General features: G+C 40.9%; 1 long non-coding RNA gene across 3 annotated transcripts in view; it reads left to right on the forward strand.

Moving 5' to 3' along the window:
• LOC135986168 (uncharacterized) overlaps positions 1–20,492 on the forward strand; it is a 105,370-nt gene extending 84,878 nt beyond the window's left edge. For all 3 annotated transcript variants that reach the window (XR_010605853.1, XR_010605854.1, XR_010605855.1), the window contains 2 exons: positions 18,109–18,216; positions 20,088–20,492. This is a non-coding gene — a long non-coding RNA (uncharacterized LOC135986168). The remainder of the gene's footprint in view (positions 1–18,108; positions 18,217–20,087) is intronic.
• Positions 20,493–26,353: the final 5,861 nt, after the last annotated feature.

Here is a 26,353-nt window from a genome sequence, read left to right on the forward strand (position 1 = left end):
TTTGCTGTATGAGTGCTACATTTCACGTTGCGGGTGGATCCAGGTCTGTGTTTAGAATGGGATTTGACTGCTATGTGTCATAAAACAGGACACAAGTTGTTTTGGCAGGAAGAAGAAGGAAGAATATATTTGTGCTCAAGAAAAATAAGGCTTTTCCTGATTGGCACAGACTCAGTGTGTTCTCAGAAATGAAGTGCAGAGAAAACCTTTTCCCCAGCTCTGATAACAGCAATAAATTGAAGGGTAGTTGAAAAATGCAATTTTTTTTTTTGTCAAACAATGTAACCAAAGCTTTTCTGCAACATTTTTGTTACTTTACATGTAGCATTTCGAACTAGGCAAGGAAAATATCCTTTAAAAGTCTTGTTTTATTGTATTTTAGTCTTGAAAGGAAACTCACTTGAATTTGAAAACATGGAAAATGTTACAGTCAGCACTTACAACATCCACTTTCAAAATGCTTTTTGTATGCATATGTCAAAGTGCACTATGAACAGCAAGCAACTGAGCTGCACTTATGTACTTAGGTTAAAGTATCGGTTTTCCCAGATGGGGAAACAAAAGTCATAGAGCAAATGAATAACTTTCTCAGGATCATATGGCCAGTCAGTGGCAGAGTGAGGAACAAAACTTGTGTTTCATAATTTTCAAGCCTTTGTTTTAATCATTGTGCAGAGATTCAGCCAAAAGCTAAACTTATTTTTCCGGAGTCATATTGGGAAACACTATTTGTTTATCTTATCTGATGCCTACCTACTATGTATGATGCACAAAAGGTACAGTCAGAGGGTAATTTATAATGAACTCCAAGTCCTAGACACAGGACTTCTAAGCTCCCACCCTGGCAGTGCCTTCATACGCAACCTTGTGCAAATGACTCATTAAAACCAACCCATGCCCCAGTCTCCAAAAACAACAGATAGAGTTAATAATTTTTCTCAGTCTCAGCAGCTCTATGACATTTGAACTGATTGTTTATTGGAATATTTAGATAATTTGTGTACTCTGTGGTATGTAATGTTTTTGTATCGCTTCTGCTGGACTCCATTGTAAGTGGCCTGGAGAGATGGGAGGAAAATCCCTACCTGTGAAGTAGTGAGGTTCAGTCCACTCACTCCTGGGTGAAATATTTCCTGGCTTTCGCTTTGGCAGATGGGAAGGACTTTGTTGTGGGATACCAGCCTGAGCACAGGGAGCTGAGGGAGAAGCAGCTGTGCTCACTTCACTCACCAATCAAAAATAATCACAAAAGTGCAAAACTACATTAGTTACCACCATGACGGCATACCCAAACATGCATTGTAGAGTGGTTAAATAAAGTATTTAAGGGAATGCACCTGACGTTGGCATCTGGTCCCCAAAAAATGGCTGAGTTAGAAATACCTAGATAAACTGATTCCTTTGGCCTTTGTTCTAGGAGCCCAAGTAATAATAGCAACAGTAGATCGTGTTTTTTCTCACTGCAGGAGGCGTCCATTTTTTCTTAGAGCTAGCGACAATTCTTAGGTGATTTTTGTTGTTATATGTTTTCTAATCCTATTTGAGTGCCTGGTTTTGATGAAATTAATGGCTCGCAATCTCTGAGACACTTATTTAAGATGCAGGAAGAAGGATGTATCTGCCAGACACATCTGTGCTCTGCAGTCTAAAATTGCCTCCTGTTGGGAGAAAGACAGAAAGAAGTGGCTGGAGTGCACTTGAGCTGCTAACGAGCTGCTTTGTAACCTTGCCCCTGGCATTTACTAGTTGCTGCTTAAAAGGCGACATTTACTGAGCTGTTGTTCGGCTACATTGTGATATTTCCTATTCTAAGTGGTGCTGTCAAGAACTATGTGGTTTAAGAACTCTTGTTTTTTCCTAAGCAATACTTCATCTGCAATAGAACAACCCTCGTGTTTGTTGGGGTCTGTTAAAACTGCATTGGAAATCTTTCTAATAGAATACTCTTTTCCAGGGAATCTATATTCATATTTGAGTTTATTTCCCCTGGAAGTGAGACACAGACAGCACTGACTAAAAAACAAGCATTGTACTAGACAGGTGTTGTAGTGGGCTCGCTGCCTTTCAGTCACACATGGTAAGTCTCTGGAAAGCATAAAGAAATGGAGGTGCGTGGAGGTTTGTTGAATGGCTGTTATCCGCGTTTTGAACTGGTTCTGATGACATCCAGAGCACCCTGGAATCCCACCCTCCTAAAAAAACCTCTGTGTTATGGAAGAACTCTGCACCAGACAAAAGTACAGTGAGGCCCAGCTGCACAATGCATAATTCCTGCTAAAAATCTATAATGGATGAGGATCTGAATGTTTCTACAGAGATGGGCCCAACTGGCAGAGCATAAAGAGGAAACAGTTTGGCGGGGAGGCGCTGCTTGAGCAGTGATTGTTCATCAACTCCCAATCGATGCTTTTCAAAATGCAAGTAAAAGAAGAATCTTTGTAATATCTATTTCATAATATTCTGTACCTGCAAAGGGTTGCAAAACAGGAGGGTCAGTGGACTCTTGTTTATTCCACCTATTTTCAAACTGAAAACCGAAGTCACTGCTGTGACTGTAGTGCAAGGTAGGGTTCCCTTGGCTGGCTCAGGCAGCAACAGCTGTCCAGCCTCGGTGGGATGACACCAGAGCTGCAGTGGAAGTGCATACAAAATTAGATGTGGCCCTCTAGATGAATGCTCATTTTGATCACCTACCAGAGCCACTGGCAGTAGATCATCGTGCTGTCAGTCCTGTCTGCAGTAATGTAGAGGATTTGCAGAGAGCTTTTCCAGCTACCATACTGATTTATGGACTTATTCTGATGAATTGGTCCATCCTTTCCTTCCCAGTGAGCAAGCAGAGATTATTAAGACTGCACTGAACTCAAAATTTTCAGAATAAAAAAGAGCCAAATGTCAAACCTATGCTACTAGGTCACTACTTAGAAGCTCTGAATAATTTAGAACCAAATAATGTATTAAACAGCCTGGAATATATTTTTTTCTCTTCTTATGGTCAGATCTTCACAACCCTCTGTAAAAAGGTAAGTTGATTTACACAATTAGGTCAGTACAAATATAATGAATGTCTGACACTTCCTGCTATTCTCTACATGCAATAAATCACTCTAAAATGCACTGGTTCTGCCCTCTGAGCATACTTTCTGGGTGCCACAACACGACTGCTGAAGTATTTCTAGAGCATACTGATCAAAGTTCAGTAATCCAGTATACTGGGCCCAGATATAGGACTGTACTTGAAACAGAGTAGCAAAATAGGCTCAGATGCATTCATTTTTAATGGCATCTGATTAATTTGATTTGGTCACAAGCATATGCAGTCAGCACACAGAACCAAAACAGGATCCAAGTTACTGAAGACTCCTGATTACTGAAGAAGAGGAAAGGAAACCTGCTAACAAGGCAGGAGAAGGTAAAAATATTGCTGAGGAGAAAGATGCAGCTTTACAATAAATTCCAGTAGCAGACAACCTGGCCCAATAAAATGCTACAAATCGGTGTAACAGAGCTGATGGTTGCAGTGGTTAGTTAAACACCAGCTCGGCAGCAGGGCAGGTAGCTCTTTTGGGTCAGGCAGAATATTCCAGCCTTTTGCAAGCTTCCTCATGAGCAGAACCTCAGCAGATCATTTCCCACTGCAGTATTTTCAGTATTTATATGCTGATCAGCTGTTGAGATTGCATAACCTCCTAGTCATCTGGGGATGTCAGCCCAGTCAGAACAAGAGAGCAACACAGCAATATCGAAATATCAAATAAAAGCTTATGGAGTGGGTAACATGGTTCCTCCCCTCTTCCTACCCCTAACATTTTTTAGTTAGAAGTTCCAAGAAATATTTTTTCAAAAAAAGAGATGAAATCTTACAATAGTTGACTTATACGTGGGTAAAGTTATACCTGGGAAAAGTTTTGCCCCTTCCAAGCACTGTTTTTTTCAATTACATTTTTGTTGATTGCAAAAATTCCAGCAAGAAGTTGTAGGTACGGCAGTTTACCTGGTGAGTGAATACAACCTAACAAGCTCCAGCGCGCTGATCATTTAGGACAAAGAAGGGTTTAAGAGGTAGCTGGGTAATCTGCAAGGAACAAACCTTGCAAGTTTTCTGAGCAGAAAAGCCCCATTGTAGTCTGCAGGAGACCAAGGGCTTCCAGGGTAGGTTCCAAGCGGGGTGGAAGGGGAAGAGTGGGAAACGTTCCTTTTTGGGATACATACAATTTCCTCTTTTACATTCGTAATACAATTGGGGTAATTGAATTGGATGGGTGCTCTGTTTTCCTCCATAATGATCCCATTCCTACACTGAGATAAACTACAGGCTTTAGGCCTCATAGTTAGTCCCCTTGGAAACCAGATTATTTCCTTTTAAAATAGAGCACACCAATTATTCTCTAAATAGTTTCGATTGTTGTGCTTACCCACATAGCAACAAAAGATGTATTATCCACCCTATCATGTACAGTTGAGCTTCATCCTTAAAGGATGCTGGCAGATCTGTACGAAGGACTCACGCAATAGCCTCCTTCAGCCCCATAATTAAACAGCCCGGAAGCGGTGATGGGTAATGTATTTGGTATATTAGTACTGCGCAGCATAGATTCATTTTAGGCCACCTTTCAAAGGTCCCATGTTTTCAGTAACTGTCACAGAGTATTTGCAACCAGTATTCAGCCTTCTGCATGAAGGACCTTGGTGCTAAAGAAGGTAGAAAGAATTCACCCGACATTAAGACTCAAATCTCTCAAGTCATTTAGGTTCCTAACACCCACTAGCTTCAGAGTGACTTGGATATTTCAGCGCTTGCGGGAAAATACATGTCAGAGAGATTTTCAGAGATTTTTCAACATGAACACAGACAGATGAGTACTGTTCAGGTAGAGAATTGCTCCATCTTAAGAGAACAGTTCTGATTTTCTGTGCTCGCAAGTACAGTGGGTGTATGCAGACTACAGCAATGGAAAGCTGCATGAGATTTTATCTGATTTTTAATCTTTAAACATCAGGCAGCAGTTACGTATAACTAGATTGTCTATTTGTGTGTCCACTCTTGGAGTTACTGGTGGAGAAGCAAATAATTCCTCCTGATAGCGACATTTTTAGACATTTTAAAAATGCTTTATTTGGTGTTTGTTCACACATTGTGAGGCATATCAGTAGACATTAGAAGTATCTCAGTAGTTACTATTTATTCAGCTTGCAGAGGTATTAATTACACTAGGCACTACAGACATATATGGGAAGTACAGCCCTACCCCAGAGACTGGCAATGTCTAAACATTTCTGCCTTTTTGCTTTTTGGAACAGTAACATAAATGCTAGGATTGAACACGTACAATTTTATCTTTCATGGGAAGACTTTCAGTCTTCCAGATAAAATGCACTTTTGTTATCAGTGTTTTGCCTTCCTCTAGAAGACTGTTTGGAGATCAAGCAACACACCAGAGGTGGAATCATCTGTGTTTACACGATGTTGTGGTTTAACCCGAGCTAGCAATACAACTACGATAGCTGCTCACTCCCTCCCTCCCCCTTCCCCCACAACAGGGGAGAGAATCAAAAGGGAAGGGAGAAACTTGGACTGAGATAAACACAGTTTAAAAAAAATAACAAAATACTAATACACTACTAGTAAATACATATATAAAATAGAAATAAAAGATACTCGAGGCAATTCCTCATGAACACGCTGAGCAGCCAGTCCCAGGAAACAGCACCTGGTCCCAAAGCCGATCCCAGAGAGAGGAAAAAGGCAGAAGGGCTCAGAGGCCTCTGCAAAATGGCAAAAGGCCAAACTTAAATGTCCTGAACAGAACTCCCTCGGCTCGAGAGAAAGCACCCAAGAACAAGAATGCCCCAGAAAGCAAGAGAAAACCAGAAAGTCCCACTCTCCTTACATATGAAGCGTGACACTAATGGGGTGGAATACTCCTATTGATCAGTCTGGATGTCAGTCAAGCTCTGCCCCATCCATGCCCCCCTTCCTCGCTGCCTCACCCCCGTGGGCAGAGCACTCAGAATGTCCTTGGCTGTCAGACCAGAGCAATTAAAAACATTAACTCTGTCCTGGGGTGTTATCTCTTGTTCTCAAACTGAGTCCAAATAATGACTGTGCTAGCTATGAAAAAGAAAGGTTTCTAACTGCATGAAGAAAATTAACTCATTTTCAGTCAAACCAGCACATAAGAGCATAACTCTCTGCAGTTCCTTCTCTCATCAGCTGGTTAAAGGTGTCTGGTCTGCATTGCAATGGCTAAGATAACACTACATGATTAAGAAAAATCCACGAAGTCTGTGTTAAGCTGCAGACTGGTACTCCTGGGCCAACAGGCAGTGAAGTCTGAGCTTTTCCCCCTTCCCTCATCCTGCTTCTTCCCTCTCCTTTTGAGCTGTACTCATGAAACACTTGTGGTGACTTGAGTGATGCTGTTGCTGTGCTCACCTGGTGCCATTGAAGTTGTGGTGCGAATAAGTGATCCTGAGAGCGTGAAAAAGAGGTTCCTTACTCACTAAAAAGAGTCCTGAAAGCTTCTTCCAGAGCCTGCTAGGCATGTTAAGGGAAAAACGACATTGAGTGTTCATCTCCAGGGATATCCATACGTAACAGGTTTCCTTCTCTTTGGGGCACTTATTTCTGGTAAGACATAATTATCCAGTTCTGACTTCTGTCAGCAGTACAGCATGTGCCTTTGGCCCCCCCAAATCCTTTTGCTGTTCACTTTCTATGGTGAACAAGCTCTATGGAGCTCAGTCGGCTACTCTCACAAAAGGTCTTTATTTGCACAGAAGAAACTGCTTCCCTCCTCTGTCATTTTCATATTCAGAGGATGATTAACACCTTCTGGCTGCTTCTCTGACCCCACCGACCCTCATCTCTTTCAGGTGAACTGCCATAGCTGCTGTGTTAAAGTGGCTTGCTAACCCCATCAAAATAACTCAATTAGAGAAATGCGGTTAAAATGGCAAATGCAGAAGTGAGAGAGAACGTGTTTGGTGTGAATATGACATTACACATCAGAGGCCTACAAAAGACTGAGGTGATAATTGCCTGTCTGAAAAACTGGCAAATATTTTAATGCAGCCTGTGCCCTCACATGGCACTGTCTGCCTTGCTCGGTGACAAGTATTGCTCATTGATTTGTTTCGGCAATATTCCCTTGGCTCGTTTCTTACAGTCATTTGCAACCTACCTAATCTGAGAAGGAAGGGGCAGTTTATTACTGTAAGCACAAATTACCTTCAAGGAATAACTGAGTATTCTATTAACCCAACTTGGTGGGCTCCTTTTATGCTTGCACAGTTCCTAAAAGCAGTTCAAATTGTTTTTAGAAGACCAACCGCCTTATTCTCCTCAAGCTGTGTTGGTTTTTCTTATGTTCCTCTCTGCTGCTTTTCAAGGCACTGTAAATGTCCCCAGGGTAATTGTGATATGATCAGAGGTGCTTGCTATTGAGCTCTTTCCCTTTAATTACCTCTGAAAAATCTCTGCTTACAGTTCTGAAACTGTTTTCCTCTATACACATGTGGCAACATGCATTTTTGCCTGATGGGCAGCTTCAGACGAGTATCTTGGCTCTTTGGAGCACGCTAAATAGCAACCAGACCAAATATGTATCTTTAGGCATAAAAAGCTATCTTGACTACATTAAATTGTCCTTTAAGTATGGGGAAGAAAAAATAGTTTTAAGAAGGGGGCTGAAATTACAATGACTCCTAGGGATAATACCTATTTTCTAATTAATTAAACTATTCTGCCATCTAAATTTTCACATTGCAAAGCACTGCTTGGGATAGGATTTAGTAGTATATATTTCATGTTACCTCAGAAAGGTTTTTGGTCATAGCCTTTTCAGTGGCTGCTGGTTTGAAGACACTGATCTAAGGCACCAATTTTCACCTTTCCTGAATCCCATGGTTGTTTTTTCTTCTTTAGGTAGAACATGTTCTGTCAGTTTGTGTCATGTGGCCCTTATTATCTAAGTTTGCTCCTCTATCTTGTCATAAAACTTTCCAAGGTCTTGAATTATTTCTTTTTTCCTTTTTTTTTTCTTCTTCCCTCTCAGAAAGAGAATGGACGAACTGGATATTTCTTAGATAGTGTAGGACACATAAGATGTCCCTTGATAGTGTAGAGGGAGGTTACATTTTGTTGGATGTCTGCTTAGGATGGAAATCTTTTAAGTGGATGCATGTCTTACAGTCTGCAATCACTCGGGACATTCCCTGAGCACAGTGCAGTGGGAAAAGAGCAAGGCAGGGATGTGTAATTTTCTCATGCTGGTTGGTCAGAAGTGTGTTAGCAGGACCACATGATGGTCAAATGGCATTTTGATATTAAGACTGCACTGTGATGCAGATAAGCAGATGCACATGGGTAACTAAGTGGGGGGGGTTTAGTTAAATACACTGAAAATGCTGATGGGGGCAGAGCAGATAATTTTTAACTAAAATGTTAACTACTGAAAAATTAGATCAATTAAAAGTCTGCACAAATCACCACCAAACTCAAATCATTTTAGCAAGCCCCTCCTCTCATTTTGTTTCAAAAGAATGTTTTACTTAGACGTAAAATAGTGAGGAAAAACCACAAATCCATAGGAAACATAAAACTAAAAGTCAAGTATAAGATTTTTAAACACAATCCACTTTTCTGGGGAGTTCAAAAATGAAAAAAATACTTCAGTTCAACTTAAAATTCAGTTATTTTCCACCTTTTCTCTTCAATCACAATACAACTTTCTGCAGCAAAAGAGCAGAACTGAGAAGTCTGTGCTACTACAGTGTGAAAATGTTTGAGGTAGCTTAAAACAGTATATCTTAAGCACTGAAAGCAGTCTAATCATGTCAAAATGGAAGTCTGTTCCAGCTAATTTGCACTGCTTTCTTTTACCCAGGTTGACTCACGTTAGCTTAGGTGTTTCTGCGTTACATGACATTGCAGGCTGTTGAATAAATACTCGGCAGCACTGGTCAGGTGCAAATTGCTTTGGATCAGTTGATTTCAAGATCAAAAAATGTTTGTTCTTCCTTTTTTTTTTTTTTTTTTTCCTGGGTAATGAAACAGCCTCTTCCTTTCTCCTGCAAGAATTTGATCTGTTTCCAACAGTTCCCCTATTCCTGCTAGGACTAATTCTAATTAATTCTCCTTTTCAACTTAACCAGTCAGTTCAGTAGTCTGAGCACAGAGAGAGTACTTTATGAAATGCCTAACACATTTAGTTTCTTAAGTCTATTTCTTGAAGAACTACAAAAAGAAATGCTTTTCGTATCCAGTATTTTGGTTTACCTTCAGGTGAGCTGTTTTATAGGCTTGCACATATCTAACAGGCACTGCTTTAGCTCTTTCACTCCACTTGCCCTCCTTGTGGTCAGATATCTGTTACATATAAGTGACTAAATTAAACAAACGAACAGACAGACAAAAACAAAAGAAACGAACCTAAACAAAACCACAACAGTTTTTTATACTTGAAGTTAGAAGAATATGAGAACAGAACATGACAAAAGATTGATGAATGAGGTAACACAAGCTGTTAATAAAATCTCAAATGCAGCTCACGCCAGGGAAAACAATACAACTTTGTACATTTTGTGCATTACTTTCAGTGTTCTGAGGCATATTTCTAAGATTTACTGAAGCACCTCAAATATGTGGCATGAAAAAAGTTGCTTTCTGTAAGTCATTTATATAGGGAGACATTAATATTAATTTTGTGTGTTTGTTTTGGTCTACAATTCTCCTTTGACTTCTATGAGCCTCAACTCAGAAATTTATTTTCAGTTTTAAAAATTTCTACCCTCAAATAAGTGGTGCTTCATGCCGTCATGTTTTGTGATTAAGAAAGTAGTTGACAAACTGTATTAAAACCTCTCCATTATTATTTAGTATCACAGAAATCATGCACGAGGACAAAAAAAGCCCACTGCAAGGGGTTTTGAGTGCCATCTCTTTTGGCACAGGTAAAGCAAACGATTGGGCAGACTGCTCTGCCAGGGTAAACGTTGTCCATCCTGCATCTTCTCTGAAGTTCCTCTGAAGTCTTGGAACTGGCCTGGTCTACAGTAGAGTTTTACTGACCCTGAGCAAAAGAAGCAGTGTTGAAGAGGCTTCAAGAAGCAGGCTGGTCTGGCCTCCTCACAGGATAATGTCAGCTATATTTAGGTCACCAGATTGGTCTAGGACTTCAATACCTCCAGCAAAGAAGATCCCAAGAGCTCTCAAATGAAGCTACTCCAGTGTTTCCATGTGTTGCTTCTAGAAAGTTTATTTTGCTAGTGCCTGACCTGAATCTTCCTACAGTTTAAACACGTCCTTTCTTGTCCTGTCTGACAAGAAAATATAGATGCTACTTCTTTTGCAGCAGTCTGCTATGCACTTTGAATTTATCATGTTCCCTTTCCATCTTCTTATCTCAAGGATGAAGAGCCACAAGTTAGCCATTTTTTTTGCCCTGAGTCCTAAACGGTATTCATTCCCTCAAGACTTCTTCCAGTTGCCACATGCTGCTTTAACTGCCCACATTTGTGTCTGCAAACTCACATTAACATGTGGTAGAGACTTCTGATAGAAATAAGCCTCATCTGAAAAATACCTGCAGCTGAATGTAGAGATTTGAGGAGCTCCAGTCTGAGGCTTTAGCTCTCTTTCTCTGGAAGCCATCTACACTTCCAGACACTGCTGGAGTGTTGATTTCTTCCTGCAGGTAACCCAACTCAGCCAAGAGTGGCTCAGATGTTCAAAAAGAGAGCTCTTGCACTGTGGGGCACTCTGTTGTCCTTGAGATTGTTACTAGCTCTAACAACGGGATCCTTCTGCCCTCCTTTTTATGACAGAAATTTCAGGAAAATGTCAGAGAATTTGATTTTGTAATGCCCAAGGGGCACTGCTATGTAGAATGTCTTTTGGAATACAGAGAATAAATTTCATTTTTGAAAGTTTACGATGTAAGTGGTTGACCCCTGGGAAATAAGCATACTGCTTCGCTTACTGCTTTAATGAAGGTTCTCTGCCAGAGAACCTGGGGTTCTTTATGGAGTTTGCTTTGCAATATTGAGTTACTTACCTAGGCTTGCAAGGAGCTCATATCTTTCCCACGAAAGTCACATTAACTGCTTCGCTGCTGCCCAGCATGAGGTAGTGCAGACGGTGTAATTTGCAGCAGTAAGACAGACTGGGGTTTGGCCAGGTAACTGGCTCTGCTTGCTGTTAGCCAGGAAAACTCGAAGACCTGCCACTCTTCTGCCTGCTTGATTCCACCTTCCTGAAGTGCACTACTTGTCCTTAGTTACAGGTTCTGGCTGCCAGATCAATTCCTATAGATGTATGTTATCCAGTGATACATTGCTATTGCAAATGAAAAATATACAGACCAAGCTGAGCATGTATTTTACTCCTGCTCAATACTCTCTAACAAGATCGATGACTCCTGCAGCTCCCAGTCCTGCTCCTATAGAAATCAATATATTCATTGCCAGTATGAGCAGGAGCGGCTCCCTATTTCGATAAAACACACCCCCCACAAATGTACGTTCCTTGCTTCCCAGCAGAGCCGTGATGCCCTTGCTGGCTGTCACACACCCCTAAGTAAGGATGGACTTCAGGCCCTCTGCAAGGGAGGAAAACACACACAATTGCAAAGCTGTGGGCAGTAAGTGGTTGCCAATGTGTTCAGGCTGACCAGCAGCCTGGAACAAGCAGTGTGCTGTGCTGTACCTGTTCGGGCACACACTGAGCTCACCTAACTTTACCTGTTAATTGCTTTGACCTTTTTGTTTACTTCCTGCTCAGGAATCTGGGAATTTGCTGCTCTAAAAATGACTTCTGGATTGCAGCATCGAGCAAACATTGACTCAACCTTTTCCATCTCTCTATGTCAATATTTTCAGTCTATTCATATGCATGTGCTATTGTACTGGATAAACCAGGATTGTGCTCAAAACTAATGCTCTTTTATTTATCTGGAAGTATTGTATTGTGCAGGCACACACACAAAGCACCCACATGAACCCACTTGAATGCCTTAAATAAAAAGTTTAACCCTTATCGAAGAACACATACCCACAGAGTGCCGAATCAGAACAGCTGCAATTTAGAAAGCTTTTCTGCTCCTTGTCAGTGCTCTCCTCCTCTCCCCATGCTCTTGCTCCATGACCTACTACAACCAGGGCAGGCAGCAGGCAGTCTGTTTCCCAGCTGCAACAAGTCAGCAGGCACGAAGAGCAAAATACTTTAAGTGAGTTGTGTTTGAGACACAACCTTCACCCTTGGGTTGTACAACTAGATGATCGCTTGAAGGGCATCCTAAAATTGGCCATTAAGCATTCCAGGAATGCAAACATACAGCGGTGAGCGGTGCCATCGAAATTATTAAGATCAATAGGGTGTTGAGGCCCTTACAGCAGCATTTTGTACATGTTATGTGGTTGGTGAGCAGAATGAAAAATGAAAGCCATTTAAAAATATTTAATTTTGCATTTGAGATAACAAAACCAATTCTTTTGTTGCTGATATCCAGCATTTCCCTTTATTCCGCTAAATTCTGCACTTCTAACTTATTACCTGATAGATATTACATTTCTCAAAGGGCCATTTGATAAAGTATTTCTGGGACTCTTGCATCTAAAGGGGACTTTGTAAAAACAAACTTTGATCCAACTTGTTTGATCTAAAAGCCAGCCAAGCTAGGTAAAAGATGAAAAGCTGTTTATGCATTGGCTGCCTTTTTGAATAATACTTTCCTTAAAGCAGTCAAAGGTTCAACACAGTTCAAACTAATCGCAGTATTTATTTTTCATGGATGATAATTAGAATTTTTCCTATTTGTAAGTAACATGGTTCTCTCCTATGCAACGTTTGTCAAATTAACCTTTAAATCAGCCTTTAAACTGTGGCATTTTGTAACTATGGTGGGGGTTTTTGTTGTTTTTGGTTGGTTGGTTTGTTGATTAGTTGCTGTGGTTGGATGTTTTTAATGAGCTGGTATTCACTGTTATTTTATTTAACTTCTACAGTCCAGCAGACATACCCCTCTTCCCAAAGCCAAGGATGAGTGCGTGCCTAAAAGATTAAAAGAGAAAAATCTTTAAACAAAACCCCCTGTTTTCAGACTCCCAAATATGCAGAGTGGGAACCACTGGAAGGGATGGGGAATGATTTTCCACAGAGCAAGGTTTGTTTTACCAAACATACGTGTTGGACTAAGCAGAAATCCACATTTGGAGAGAATCCTAGCTTTACCCTCTGTTCCCCTACCAAAAAAAGAGAACTCCTTGGTCACACAGAAAGAAGCTGAATTTCCTTCTGTGATCAGACAATATGTATCTACACAGAGGACAGCAAGCAGTACTTGTGACATGATTCATGCCCACCCACCTGCAAATTAAATAGGCCTACCACCTTAGATCAGTGAAAATGGTTGATTTTTTAGCTAGTGTAGAAATTCATCACTCTCTTTTCTTGTCTGCTCCCAGAAAAGGAATGCAACTGATCTCCATAGACTTTTGTTTAAAAATATCTTTCTTACATATCATCAAAAGTATTTCATTCTGTGCACTAGTTCTGAGTATTGAAACAAAGTGGGTTTAGTTCTGAAGGTCATAGGAGCTGCCTTGAGCGGCGATTTGGGTTTGGTTTATGAGTTCGTGGATGCAGGATGGACAAACTAAACAGCATCTTAGAGTATTTTTGTGGACTCTCTGACCAAGCAAGAAGCATCTTTCACCAGTCCAAAACCAATTCTCATAGAGTCTTGCTCAGCCAAAGCAGCATTTGGGACCCTGAAGTAGAACAGCTTTTGGTAAGGCTGATGCAAGTTGGAAAATGGAAGCTGAAACCAGACACAAAAAGTGTGTCTTCGCTCAGACATCCAGTTGAGGAAGTTTAAATGCAGCTTCCCTTTGTTTAAAAAGTAAAACACATGAAGGAACCCTTTTACTTAAATCTTCCAGCTTTCTCTGAGAAACGATATCCCTTTCAATGAGCCTCAGGCATTCCCACTTGACTCAGGTTAATGCATTTGGTCTCTATAGAAACAGCAGCAGATCCCACATGTAACTTGGAAAGGTCACCTCACTTTTGTACAAAAGCTCACATTGTCTCTTCCTTCTGTTCCGCAAAACAGCAGTAAAAGGAAGCAAAATGCAATGCACTGCACTCATCCAACGTCTCAGAGCTCTTCTCCTCTCGCAGACGCTGATGAAAGATCAGGCCCTTCAGTGCTTGCGCTTGCTGACCATCATGGGTCAAAAGGAAACACGAGCTTTTAAATACAAGCTAAATAATACCATTGAATTGGCAGGAAATTCGAACTGCCCTGAACTGTGTGGGAGCCAGCAAAGCTAATGAGCTGTACCATTTCCAAATGGGATCTTGGTAATACCATCCGAGAGCTTGTGTACGTATAGAGTTGTGCAGGTTTGCCTTAAAGCATAATTCAAAACTTATTTAATTAAACAAGAGAGAAAATAATATGGAAACTTAAATAGATATCAGGCAAGCTTCTGTCAATTTGATTAAGGGAGCGGTTTAAATTAAACCACAATAATCCTCTCTTAAACAGAGCAGAGCTGTCTCTTATCCAGGGTTTTCTAGTGCTTTAGCTGTTCTTGCTTTAAAAAAGCAATTGAAGTTAAAAGCAGCCTGCAAGTCAGTTCCCAACCTCATCATCACATCTGTTAATAAAAATGGTGAAAGTTTTGGGGATGTGGCAATCAGTGAGGTGCAGAGAACTGGCAGAATGTTTGAAGGTAACAAGAAATCTGCCTATAAAGAGCCTTTTCATAGGAAAAAGGAGTACCAGAAAGAAAAAGATTCCTGAATTTCCCATGTGATTTGAGCTCACTTTTAAATGTGTTCAAATGTTCATTTACGCAACCTTTAGTGTGAGGCGTATTGTTCTTTGGGGAAGAAATGTAGGTGAGAGAGCTCAGCTTTACGTGCAGAGACATTTCACAAACAAGTCCTATGTGAGCAAAGTGGCAATTAGTCAGGAAGGTAACTCCAGGCCACGGCTGCAACCAGACCATCCTAGGGCAGCCCAGTCAGGCTACCGCTCCCATTCAGATTTTCCTTCTGAGATTTCTGGGTTGCAGAATTCATGCAACCACCGTCCATATTCTTTCATTGTGCCTTCCTCACGCAGCTGCTTTCTGCGCTGTGGTACGCAGGGCAGAAGCAGAGCTTTACTGCTTGTACATGCGCTGATTGAATGCATCAGGTATGTACCCGATAGTGAATGTGTTCCCCTTAAAATGGTCACATGAAATAGGACTTGTGATTTATGCATAAAAAGACTACTGACAAGATCAGCTCTATATTTGATAACAAAATTCTGGTAAAGATATGCTAATAGCAAGTCAGTGGCTTTTATTAGCTGCCCAGAAGAACAAGCAGTTGTATGAAGACACCACCACTCTTGGGACCCAGGCACGCGACATCTTTGTAGGTTGTGTTACACTAGTCTTTACTTGCATTTCTACCCCATCTTCTTGTAAAAGGATGCTGCTGGAGTCTAGCCAGCCAAATTCTTTCAAAAGGAATTTGCTTACAAGTCTATACTTATAATGTATATTCATATACAATTCAGCTTAAAGCTGTTTATGTCTTAATGAAGTGTGTTTACATGGAAGTGGAGAATATCACAGGGTATCTTTTGACTTTCTGGCTCCCTTTCTGTGGGCTAGAGATGGCAACAAATTGGACTAGGACTCCACAGAGGTTCTCCGGTTGCGAGCCTGAAGGGTACCCAGCTCAAAGGGCTCCCAAGAGCGGATGGGACCTTTAGGTGCCACTGTAGCACATACTTCTGTAAATCAAAGCGGTACAGAAATACTTCAGAAGCAGAGTTCATAAAGGGGTATGCTGTGAAGCCAGATTTTGTGCAGTCTTTCCATTAATTTTCACAAGAGCTGAGAGTGTACATCTCTAAGGGCCAGATTTGGAACTAAATGGAACTACCCCATCCTTTTCAATGGCAGATACTACAGCACGAGAGATTTTGTAGCATCTTTATAAACCTATATTGATAGCAGTATGTGCCATTTTAATCTAGTGTTTCACAAGTTAGGACTGAGGTGTGCTGTGCACTCACAAGAAACATTTGTCTAATCCTGAAACGGAGTCAACCCATTTTTTTTTCAATACGTGCTCTACTAGAGGAAGCATCAGAAATACTTTGGAATATTTGGCTCCTCACTTATCTTCACTATCACAATAAAATTCCTGTCTTTATACTGAGTTGTTTCTTATATTCAGATAAATTAAAGTGCTTCCTAGTTGAACACTATCCACCTTTTTTTCCTTAATTAAAAAAAAAAAAGCCTGCTTTTTTGCTGCTACTCCAGCTCTCCCTGTGCCCAGATAAATAAATGCCTTGCATGCTTCTGCTGACATCTCCATGTTGTCAGTTCTTTTTCTGCTCACCTAGAGCTGATGCTCTTGAAGACACAATTTCTTTGCCCCAGATATTGCTAGGATGGAAATAATCAGTCGTTGTGTAACAGAAATCTAACTCTGCTCTGAGCAGTATGTTCCAAGTTAGAAAGATTTTATTTCTCTTCAAGGAGCTCTGCTTGCACAATGGAAAGCAAATAGCTACTCTCATCTGTGGGAGATTTACCGGGAGAGGGGAAAGGATCAATGCCAGCTCTGTCTGCAAGACATTAGTGTATTCAGAGTGCCTGCAATAAATTTTTAACCTTTTCCAGCTTCCCTGGGGACCAGCAGGTATTAAAAAATGTCAGCACCCTCATCCCAAGGCTTCAATGTACAAACCAAAACGAATGAGATGTTTAGCAAACCACTGATAGATAAATCTTAACATTCCTTTTTATTAGACAAATAATATATTTTATTAGACAAATAATAGAGAGACTACCTCTCTCTGTGAGGCAGAATTTAATGCAAAGGAATACCTGATTTTATCATGAGCAAAAATTTCCAATCAATTCTATTTTTATTTAAAACTAATAACCATGGTAGAATGTGATGATGTGATGAGACAGGTTTTAATCTAGTGCATATTGAACATCAAGTAGCTTACAAGCATAGTGCCAATACTGCTGCCAAGTTGCCTGTCTGCATTCTTCCTTTCATTTCTTGAAAAAGGTTGTGGATTCTGTGCGTGTCGGGACAGGGTGCTTTGTTTGGTGCCCGGATCAGTTCTGAAATGAGTTGGTTCAGGTCTTGGAAGCAGTTTGATGCTGCTGGCTATTGCGAAAAGGCTTGCTTGCAGACAAACGCTGCCACAAAGTAAGTGGGTGTGAAGAGATCATGTTGTGTAATAGCCTATAAGATGCTGTGAAGGTTTAACATCCTACAATGAGCTTGATGCAAAGGCGTTATTTTATTTGACCCCAGTATACAGAGGTGACATAAGAGGGACTAACTTGACAATGTGGGAGCCTGCAGTGCTCTGTGTGTCACTAAAGAGGTCAGGCAGAAGTCCTTCTTGCATTGCATTTTGTCAGCGTGTTTTGACCACCTCCAAAAAGGACAGGACAGGCCAACAAAGAACTGGGCTTGGATCACCAGCTTGGTACATGTGTGACATGAGAGCTAAAGGGGCAAGAAGAGATTTTGCTAATAGAAAAAGCTTAAAGTGAAATGTAGAAAATGCAGGATGAGAGAGGTCACTGCTAGAGGCTGCCAGCAGTGCCCAGGAAGAAACATTAGAAAAGTAGATGAGCTCGAACTAATCCTGAGAGTCATAGACCAGAGGAGGGAAGGACAGAGAAGGTGAGAAATCTGGGTAACTATAACCTAGGCATGGCACAGTCTCAAACCCTGAGCAGGATCTGGGCTCTGGAAGTGGTCACATAAAACATGATGTGGCCATCTCTAAATAAGTATTATATCTGACCAGCAAGAAACCTTCAACAGCTGGGGTCTGAATCCTGACTTTACTGTTTGTGCTAACTTCCGTCAGTGTAAGTTTGCATGTGTGTTTTAGATAATTTGTAAATAATAAGTACTTTTTAAAGCTTTCAGTTGCTGTACTAGAACTTTCCAAAGCTGAATTGGATATACATTGGAATTTAAATATTTTAGAAGTTATATATATATTAGACATTTCAAAATCTCAACTGTTGGCTGAGTTATTGCTATTTTATTAACAGAGAGCATAAGAAAACCTCTGAGAGCTCCAACAACCTTTTTAAGGCCCTAGTCCATCAAATAAAATCTTAAACTTCAAGCAATACCCTTGGATAAACACATGCTTATGGGTAAGCATCCATCTGAGTCTAGGCCTGGCTTGCTGCACTACACTAATTATTGCAAAATGAGAGAGATGTGCTGATGTTTGGTTCTACAATAGTCTGCAAGAAGCTTTCCCTCCCAAAGTTGTCGCTGTCTCCACCTTACCTCCAGCAAGGGAAAACCAGTCTTTCAGTTCTCTAAACTCAGACTGGCTGTGCTGCCATCCAGCAAGACCTCGACAGGCTGGAGAATTGGATGGGGAAAAATGTAATGAAATATGACAAGGACAAGTGTAGAGCCTTGCATCTGGGCAGGAACAACCCCAGGTTCCAGTATAAGTTGGGGAATGACCTATTAGAGAGCAGTGTAGGGAAAAGGGACCTGGGGGTCCTGGTGGACAGCAGGATGACCATGAGCCAGCACTGTGCCCTTGTGGCCAAGAAGGCCAATGGCATCCTGGGGTGTGTTAGAAGGGGGGTGGTTAGCAGGTCGAGAGAGGTTCTCCTCCCCCTCTACTCTGCCCTGGTGAGACCCCATCTGGAATATTGTGTCCAGTTCTGGGCCCCTCAGTTCAAGAAGGACAGGGAACTGCTGGAGAGAGTCCAACATAGGGCAACAAGATGATTAAGGGAGTGGAGCATCTCCCTTATGAGGAAAGGCTAATGGAGCTGGGTCTCTTTAGCTTGGAGAAGAGGAGACTGAGGGGTGACCTCATTAATGTTTATAAATATATAAAGGGTGAGTGTCACGAGGATGGAGCCAGGCTCTTCTCGGTGACAACCAATGATAGGACAAGGGGCAATGGGTACAAACTGGAACACAGGAGGTTCCACTTAAATATGAGAAGAAACTTCTTCACAGTGAGAGTGACAGAGCACTAGAACAGGCTGCCCAGGGGGGTTGTGGAGTCTCCTTCTCTGGAGACATTCAAAACCTGCCTGGACACCTTCCTGTGTAACCTCATCTAGGTGTTCCTGCTCCGACAAGGAGATTGGGCTGGATGATCTTTTGAGGTCCCTTCCAATCCCTAATGTTCTGTGATTCTGTGAAACTCTACATCTCTGCATGACAGCGTTTGTAACCTTGAAGGAGTAAACAGGGGGGGATATTAGGAGGCTGCCTAATATCAAGTATAATAGTAATGCAAGGTAGACCTGACCCAAACCCATCTGCAGAGATCTGGGGCACAGGAAGTCAGAAGCAGGGAACTGCAGTTTCCATAGGTGCAAAATTTGGACTGATGTCACTGGAGTATATTTATAATAAATTATTCTGAAACATATGTACTATAAAATTAAGTATATATGTAATTCCACCCTTAATTTCTCTCTTAACAATGTTTTGTGCTTTGTCTCACTGTCAGGGGAGCCCAGCTGCACTTGCAAATTAGCGTTAGCTGTCATATGCAATGGGTCAGAGTAATGAAAAGGCTTTTAATAAAAATTGAAATGAATTAAATCATAGTCTCACAAGTAATTTTTCTACAAGAGGAAAAAAATACTAATACCTCCTTTGTATTCCTCCAGGAATTCAGCATTCCAATATCATGTCAGTCACCTTATTTGCATTTTGTCAAATTTTGTGAATTATTCAACATTCGATTGTGGGTCCTTCAGAATCAGTGCAGTGTATACTCTGAGTGCATATTACTAATAGCTTAGCAATCAGTATTCCGCATTCATAATATGGAAGGAATTAACTGATTTTATGTGCTTATGACATTCAAAGTAAAATATCTGAAAGATATTAGTGTAGATAACATCTCTGTATGCATACATAATAGCATGTATCCAAATAATAAAAATTACAGTGGAAAATAGGCACTGCTGGAGTCAGTATACTTCTCGATCAGTGACAAGCTAACCAAAGTTTAATAACGTGTATGTTTTCTCTACAGAACAGAGGACTTAGACTGTTCCCCTGTGAAGAGCTCATCATAACCTTCTGAAATGGCCAACACCCATGGACTGCAACAGAAGTGTGCCCTTGAGAATGGAAAAACTATAAAGCCAAATTTAGTCGTGGTGTGTGCAAGCCCTTTGGAAATGTATGGCAACATCAATGCTTACCAGGGAAGAGAGGGTTTCTATCCCTGACTCCTATGATAGCCCTTGGGGTGACATATATTTTTGTCAGTCATCTTTATGCATGCAAATCCAGAATACAAAACCGATTATCTAGTTAAGATTAATTTCAGATCGCATCTGCCAGTTTTCCACATTGTAGAATTCCCTGGGTGCTTCTTGGTTTTGTCCCTCTGTAATCAGATTATTATTTGAAGTTCCATCCATCACAATTGATTTGCCCTGTAATGCATTAAATTGGTGTGATGTGTGATCTTCTAATGTCTTCTGATACTTCTTTCCCAGTGCCACTTCAATCATTAAATAGTGTCTTGATGTAAAGATGTTAGACAAAGTAACATGAAGTGTGTTGCTAGTTGTAGGCAAATACAGAGAGAATCCTAAAATATGAATTGGCAAATGTGATGTAGCTTTACCTAGTGCCAGAAGCACTGCTGCTCTCTGCCAGACATCTCAGATCTTTGCACCTTTGAGTCTCCTTGCTCCCCTCCTCCAGAAATGCATTATCTGTTCAAAAGCTACTATCTTTTTAGCATCATGGGCGTCTTAGCATTCATTGTCAGCCACTGATTGATTCTCATTATCAATATTCTACTGGAAAATATGCAAATGCAGAAAAAGTCCCTGCATCATGTGAATGATGTCAACAGGAAAACAAGCGCTGGACCTGAAATTTCCTGTTTGAATAATACTGTGTCATGCCCCAATGGTCATCAGATTGGCTGAAATAACAGCACAGTGATTCATGAAACAACATCAAGCAATGATGGTGTGAAAGCCTTCGCCCAACTGCGTTTTAAGTTTTATGAGTTTCATTCCAGCCGGAGTGGAACAGAGTAGTGAACTTGAGCAGAAGTACTTATTAATTTTTATAGCTAGTTTGACTATTGCACTATAAACCATATTTCCTTGTGCCTAATGTTGATAAAGTAGGAAGCAGCACCTTTCATACTTGTTGAGTCAGAACAACAGCAGAAGGGAGCTACATTATTGAGCTAAGGGTCTGGGTTGCCTTTTAATGAGACTCATAATGCCAATCCACAAAAGCAGGGCTGTGTTCAAGGCCCGTGGGAGGGAGTGTCGTTTTCACTTTAAGGCCTGTATTAAGTGAAGTGTCAATATAAAACCCAGATTTTGCATTTTCACTAGCAGAGATCCTTGCATGATAACATCAGGTGTAAGTGAAATGAGTCCTAGCAAATGTTGTCTTTTTTTCTGTAGAAAATTCATTGCCGTAGCACAGTGTGGACATCAAGAATTTAGAAGATTAAAGACTGGATGAGGGCTGGCTTACCCAAACATCCACTGGTACCATAAATCATGATACCAAATTGAGGTTTAATCTTCCAGCTTCAGCATCTGAAGTGGTATTTTAAAGTTGAAATTGAAGAAGTGCAAGTATTTCATGATCTGCTGCAATATCGAGACCTTGCCAGAGTGAGAGGCAGCTACAGACTGAGGTGGACCTGCTGTGAATAATGTCTCCCAACATTTTTCGTGTTTTGTAAATCACATCATTTTACTGACCCACTGTCCCCTATATGGTTTTAAAAGAGACTTAACTCAGAATATTATGAAATGGATATTTTGAGAACACTACTAACAGAAGCAAACAACAGATGCAGCATTTTGTGCAGCAGTCTTTGGGTTCAGCTTTGGGAGCTTCTTGACCTTCTGGTGACAAGGTCCAAGATCATCAGGGAGTGCTTGGGAACCCTTTAAGAAACTTGAGGATACCTGCTGCTACCAGACATGGATGAGGCAAGGGGAGCTGCTCCAGCAGCTTCTAATGAACATGATCAACTGCCCTTCTCCCAGGTGTACAGAGCCTTTGCTACACCTGCACCCAGTTAGGGAGGGTCAAGCACCCTTTTAGCAGGTGCTCACATGAGTCCTATATGGGTGCAGCTTACATAAGCCAGCAGTGTGCCCTGGGGTGGTGCATCAAGCCCAGCATTGCCAGCTGGGTGAGGGAGGTGACTGTCCTGCTCTGCTCTGCACTGGTGCGGCCTCACCTGGAGCACTGTGTGCAGTTCTGGGCAACACAGGATAAAAAGGATATAAAGTTACTGGAGAGTGTCCAGAGGAGGGCCATGAAGTTGGTGAAGGGTTTGGAGGGGAAGCCATATGAGGAGCATCTAAAGTTGCTGGGTTTGTTCAGCCTGGAGGAGAGGAGACTGAGGGGAGACCTCATGGGGCTGCAGCTGCCTCACAAGGGGAGCAGGAGGGGCAGGCGCTGAGCTCTTCTCTTTAGTGACCAGTGACAGAACCCGAGGGAATGGCAGGAAGATGTGCCAGGGGAGGTTTAGGTTGGACATGAGGAAAAGGTTCTTCTCCCAGAGGGTGGTGGACACTGGAACAGGCTCCCCAGGGAGGTGTCACGGCCCCAAGCCTGACAGTGTTCAAGAAGAGACTGGACAACACCCTCAGACACACGGTGTGAACTGTGGGGTTGTCATATGCAGGGACAGGAGCTGGACTCGATGATCCTTGTGGGTCCCTTCCAACTCAGGACATTCTATGATTCTAAGCTGCCAGAGCACAATCAGCAGTTTATACAGAAGGGTACAAAGAAGGTGGATTCTGGTGAACTTTTTCTGCTGTGACAGTCCCAGACATGGTGGTAGCATGCCATAGAGTAGTGTTCCTGGCACCTGTCAATGGCAGGGTAGAGACTTCAATGCAGAGTGAGTTTCTGATGGTGCATATAGCCCTGTAAGTGTCCCAGGCTGCAGGGGAGTGGCCAGGAGAGGTGGCCCTCTGTCCTTCAGGAGCTGTGCTGCCAAGTGGAGAAGGAGATCAGCATCAGACAAGAGGAAAGGGAGATAGACAGGATCTTCCCTGAAATGTAGCAGCTTGAAGAACCCCAAATCCTATCTGCAATGGAGAGGCTGGCAGTGTACTTCCCCCCAGTAATAAGGCGAACGCAACCTATGGAGAAGGTGAAGGATGGAAGCTGGTGAATTCAGGCACCAAGAGTAAGGCTCCTGCCCAGCCTGAGGGCTTGCAACTACAAAATAGCTTTATTGCCCTCGAATTTGAAGAGGTATATGGTCATCATGTATGTTAACAGCACTCACAAGCACTAGCTTTTCAAAAGAGGCAAGTGGCTTTCTCTCCTCAAAGGTTACAGCTGGTTCCTAGGCCATGAGGCTGGTACAGCTGAACCTCTCACTGGATTTTCTCTTGTTCTATTGTGTCATATCTAAAATAGAACAAAACTATAAATCACTGAAATCTCATGTTTCACTCAATTGCTCTGGATAGACTTTTTTCCAAACTCTGCTGCCAATTGTCACTGAAATAACTTATTATATCCTTCAAAATCAGTATTGCAAAAGTCTTCCAGGAACGATAAAGTATCCTCACTTCAAATGAGAAATATTTGGGCAATGTAATAATGGTATTCTTTGCTTCGTATAGCTAGAAAAAAGTATTAGGTACCTGCTTTTTACCCCTGAGCTGAAGTTTTTCCTGTTTGCTTTAGAGGCAATAAGGATGCAAACAGTGAATAAGCAAGATCTTACAAATGCTGCGTATTAACTTATTCTCATCTGAAATTCCTCCAGTTTTCTTTCCACATTCAAAGCAGCGGGCAGTTCAAATGACTGCATTCCTGCTGAAAAGGACTAAAGTCCACTGTTTACAAGAAACACTTACGTGAGTAGTTTGAAGTTTTTGTTGGTAATGGAGAGTTTAGTAGATAAATTTACTTTTTCCTCATGGGATAAATATTTGGATTATGTGGCTACTGTTGCACTATATTTTTAATGCTCAGTGTCAATAATGAGAGTAAAAATGGCCATGTCTGTCTTCCCTCTTTATGCACACCTGCATTTCCCTAGGAAGTATTGACACTAGGACATGTCCTCTCATTGGTGGTCAGTCTCAACCAGCATGACTAACCTATGTGCTTACATTACCTCTTTCAATCTCTGAGATATATTGAAACATGACTTGAAATCTAATAGCTTAACTGTGCTCCAAAATGTGATGCAAACACAGATTCTCCTATGAGTACAATACATCAAAGGAATGTTTCACTAGGGTGTTCTTTAGACAGGATATAGGCAAAAGTTCCTTGAATTGAAGCATGTTTTGCAGACAAAAGCAAAAAATATGGAATGCTAAATGAAGCCAAAAATATATGGGAAGTGACACACATTGGACAGTTGGTTTTGGCTTCTTTATTACACATAAATATGCCTTTTATATCCTCTTTTTGCTGGGAAATGGTGTGCTTCTGTTCTCATTATATTTTTGCTAACAATATATTTCATTTCCACTGTTCGCTTTACATTTCAAGATTACAAATAAGATAAGTACTCTGGTCCGTACCTAATAGAACACTTCTGTATTTACCAGACAGCTTCAAGCACTACATAGCCTTGTACAGCTCACATTTAGACATTTTTTTGTTTGAGATCCCAGTGTGCAATGAGTTGCAGGACTGAGCTTCTTGCTTATTCATCTTTAAAATATTTTTAATAGCACTACGAAACTTCTTTTTAATAATATTTAATTAATACTGTTTATTGGTAAGGATATCTGCCGGGGCAATTTCACTGCCTCATTCAAGGATACCTTCTGCTTCAGGTAAGAAAATGTAGTGCCATAACCACAAAATAAATCTTGTCAAAGCAGCGTATTCTTGTTCCTTGTACACTCTGACTGGGCACTCTTCATGGTTTTCTCAGTTGATTTTTCAGCAGAAATCCTGTGTTATTGTGGCTCAGCTAGAGACATTCTGTTCAGGTGTGTCACTGTAACGTATTACTAACACATGTTGATCTGGTAAATAAGGTGAGTCATGCAGAAACCTCCATCCAGCTATGGTTCTTCCGATGTTTTTAAAAGCCCATTTTTTCCCTCCAGTATAAATATTCCTAAATCACACCAGAATAAGTGTGTTTCCTTACAACAACGACAGCTGTCTGTAATTTCTGGTCAACTCGTTTAATCCTACCATAACTGTCCAAAAATTCCAGTGTTTTCTAAAAATGAGGGAAAGCAAGCATTTTAAGAACTCTTTCAATTTTTACTGTGGTAGAAGGGTACCATTTGTAAGGACTTAGAGCATCATCGAAATAAAACATTAAATGATCACTATTTTTATGTAGTTCTGAATTTTGTAAACAACATACTTAGGGATGACAAATGTCTGGTTTTCACATATCGGTCATGTAAGACACCACCGAATCTGGGCAATATACCTCAAGAAGAAATGAAGGGGTCTGATTCTTCGTCTGCCAAAGTCCCATGGGTATAGGTTCAATAAGAGCAGTACTACCCTCTTTGGTTTCTTAGATGTTGCTAATATATATTTAAAACCTGTATTTTATTTAAACTTGAAAATTAATTTGTTTTAACATCTGTGTAAAATAGATTAGAATTAATGAAGTCTGACCCCCTTATGGGTTCGTGTGAGTGATATAATTACTCTTCAGCAGCACAGGATATATTGTACTGGACTTTCTGGCTCGAGTTAACAGTAAGAAGTGAAAGGAAGTTCAGGAAATACTAGAAGTCTTGAACTGCATTAGAAAATTTAGGTTTTCAGTTTCCTTTATGAAAATTGAAAATGCATGCACTAGACTTACTTTGTGTCACTGATAATAATAATTATAGAAAATTACCTGCATAAATTGACTATAGGAATATTCTAATTTGGAACTTGAGACTGATTACAGAAAAATTAGTTCCTAAGGATGGTACTCTTTAAAATAACGTTAATTCAGTTATCACCACCTGGTCTAAATTCAAAGCAAGGGAACATCTTCCTAAATCCTTTCAGCACCTCTAGGAAGTGACCGCTGTTGGCTACAACAGCTTCTTAGCATTCCAGGTGCATTCAAAGGCTGAAGTTTCATTTGGCCTTGGCCGAAAAAGGATCTAACTACAAAGAGAGACAAGGTATTATTCTGGCTACAGATACTGGCAGTGTAGTTAACTGAAATAATCTAAAATAAAAATCCAGTAGTAAAAGTTTGTTTGTTCTTTAATCAGGTGAAACAAGATTTGCTAAGGTTTACAGGAAACTCTAGAATAGCACTGTCATTGATCTTCAGTGCTAATGATT

This window comes from Caloenas nicobarica, chromosome 2, assembly GCF_036013445.1.
Source record: "Caloenas nicobarica isolate bCalNic1 chromosome 2, bCalNic1.hap1, whole genome shotgun sequence".
Classification (NCBI taxonomy): Eukaryota; Metazoa; Chordata; class Aves; order Columbiformes; family Columbidae; genus Caloenas; species Caloenas nicobarica.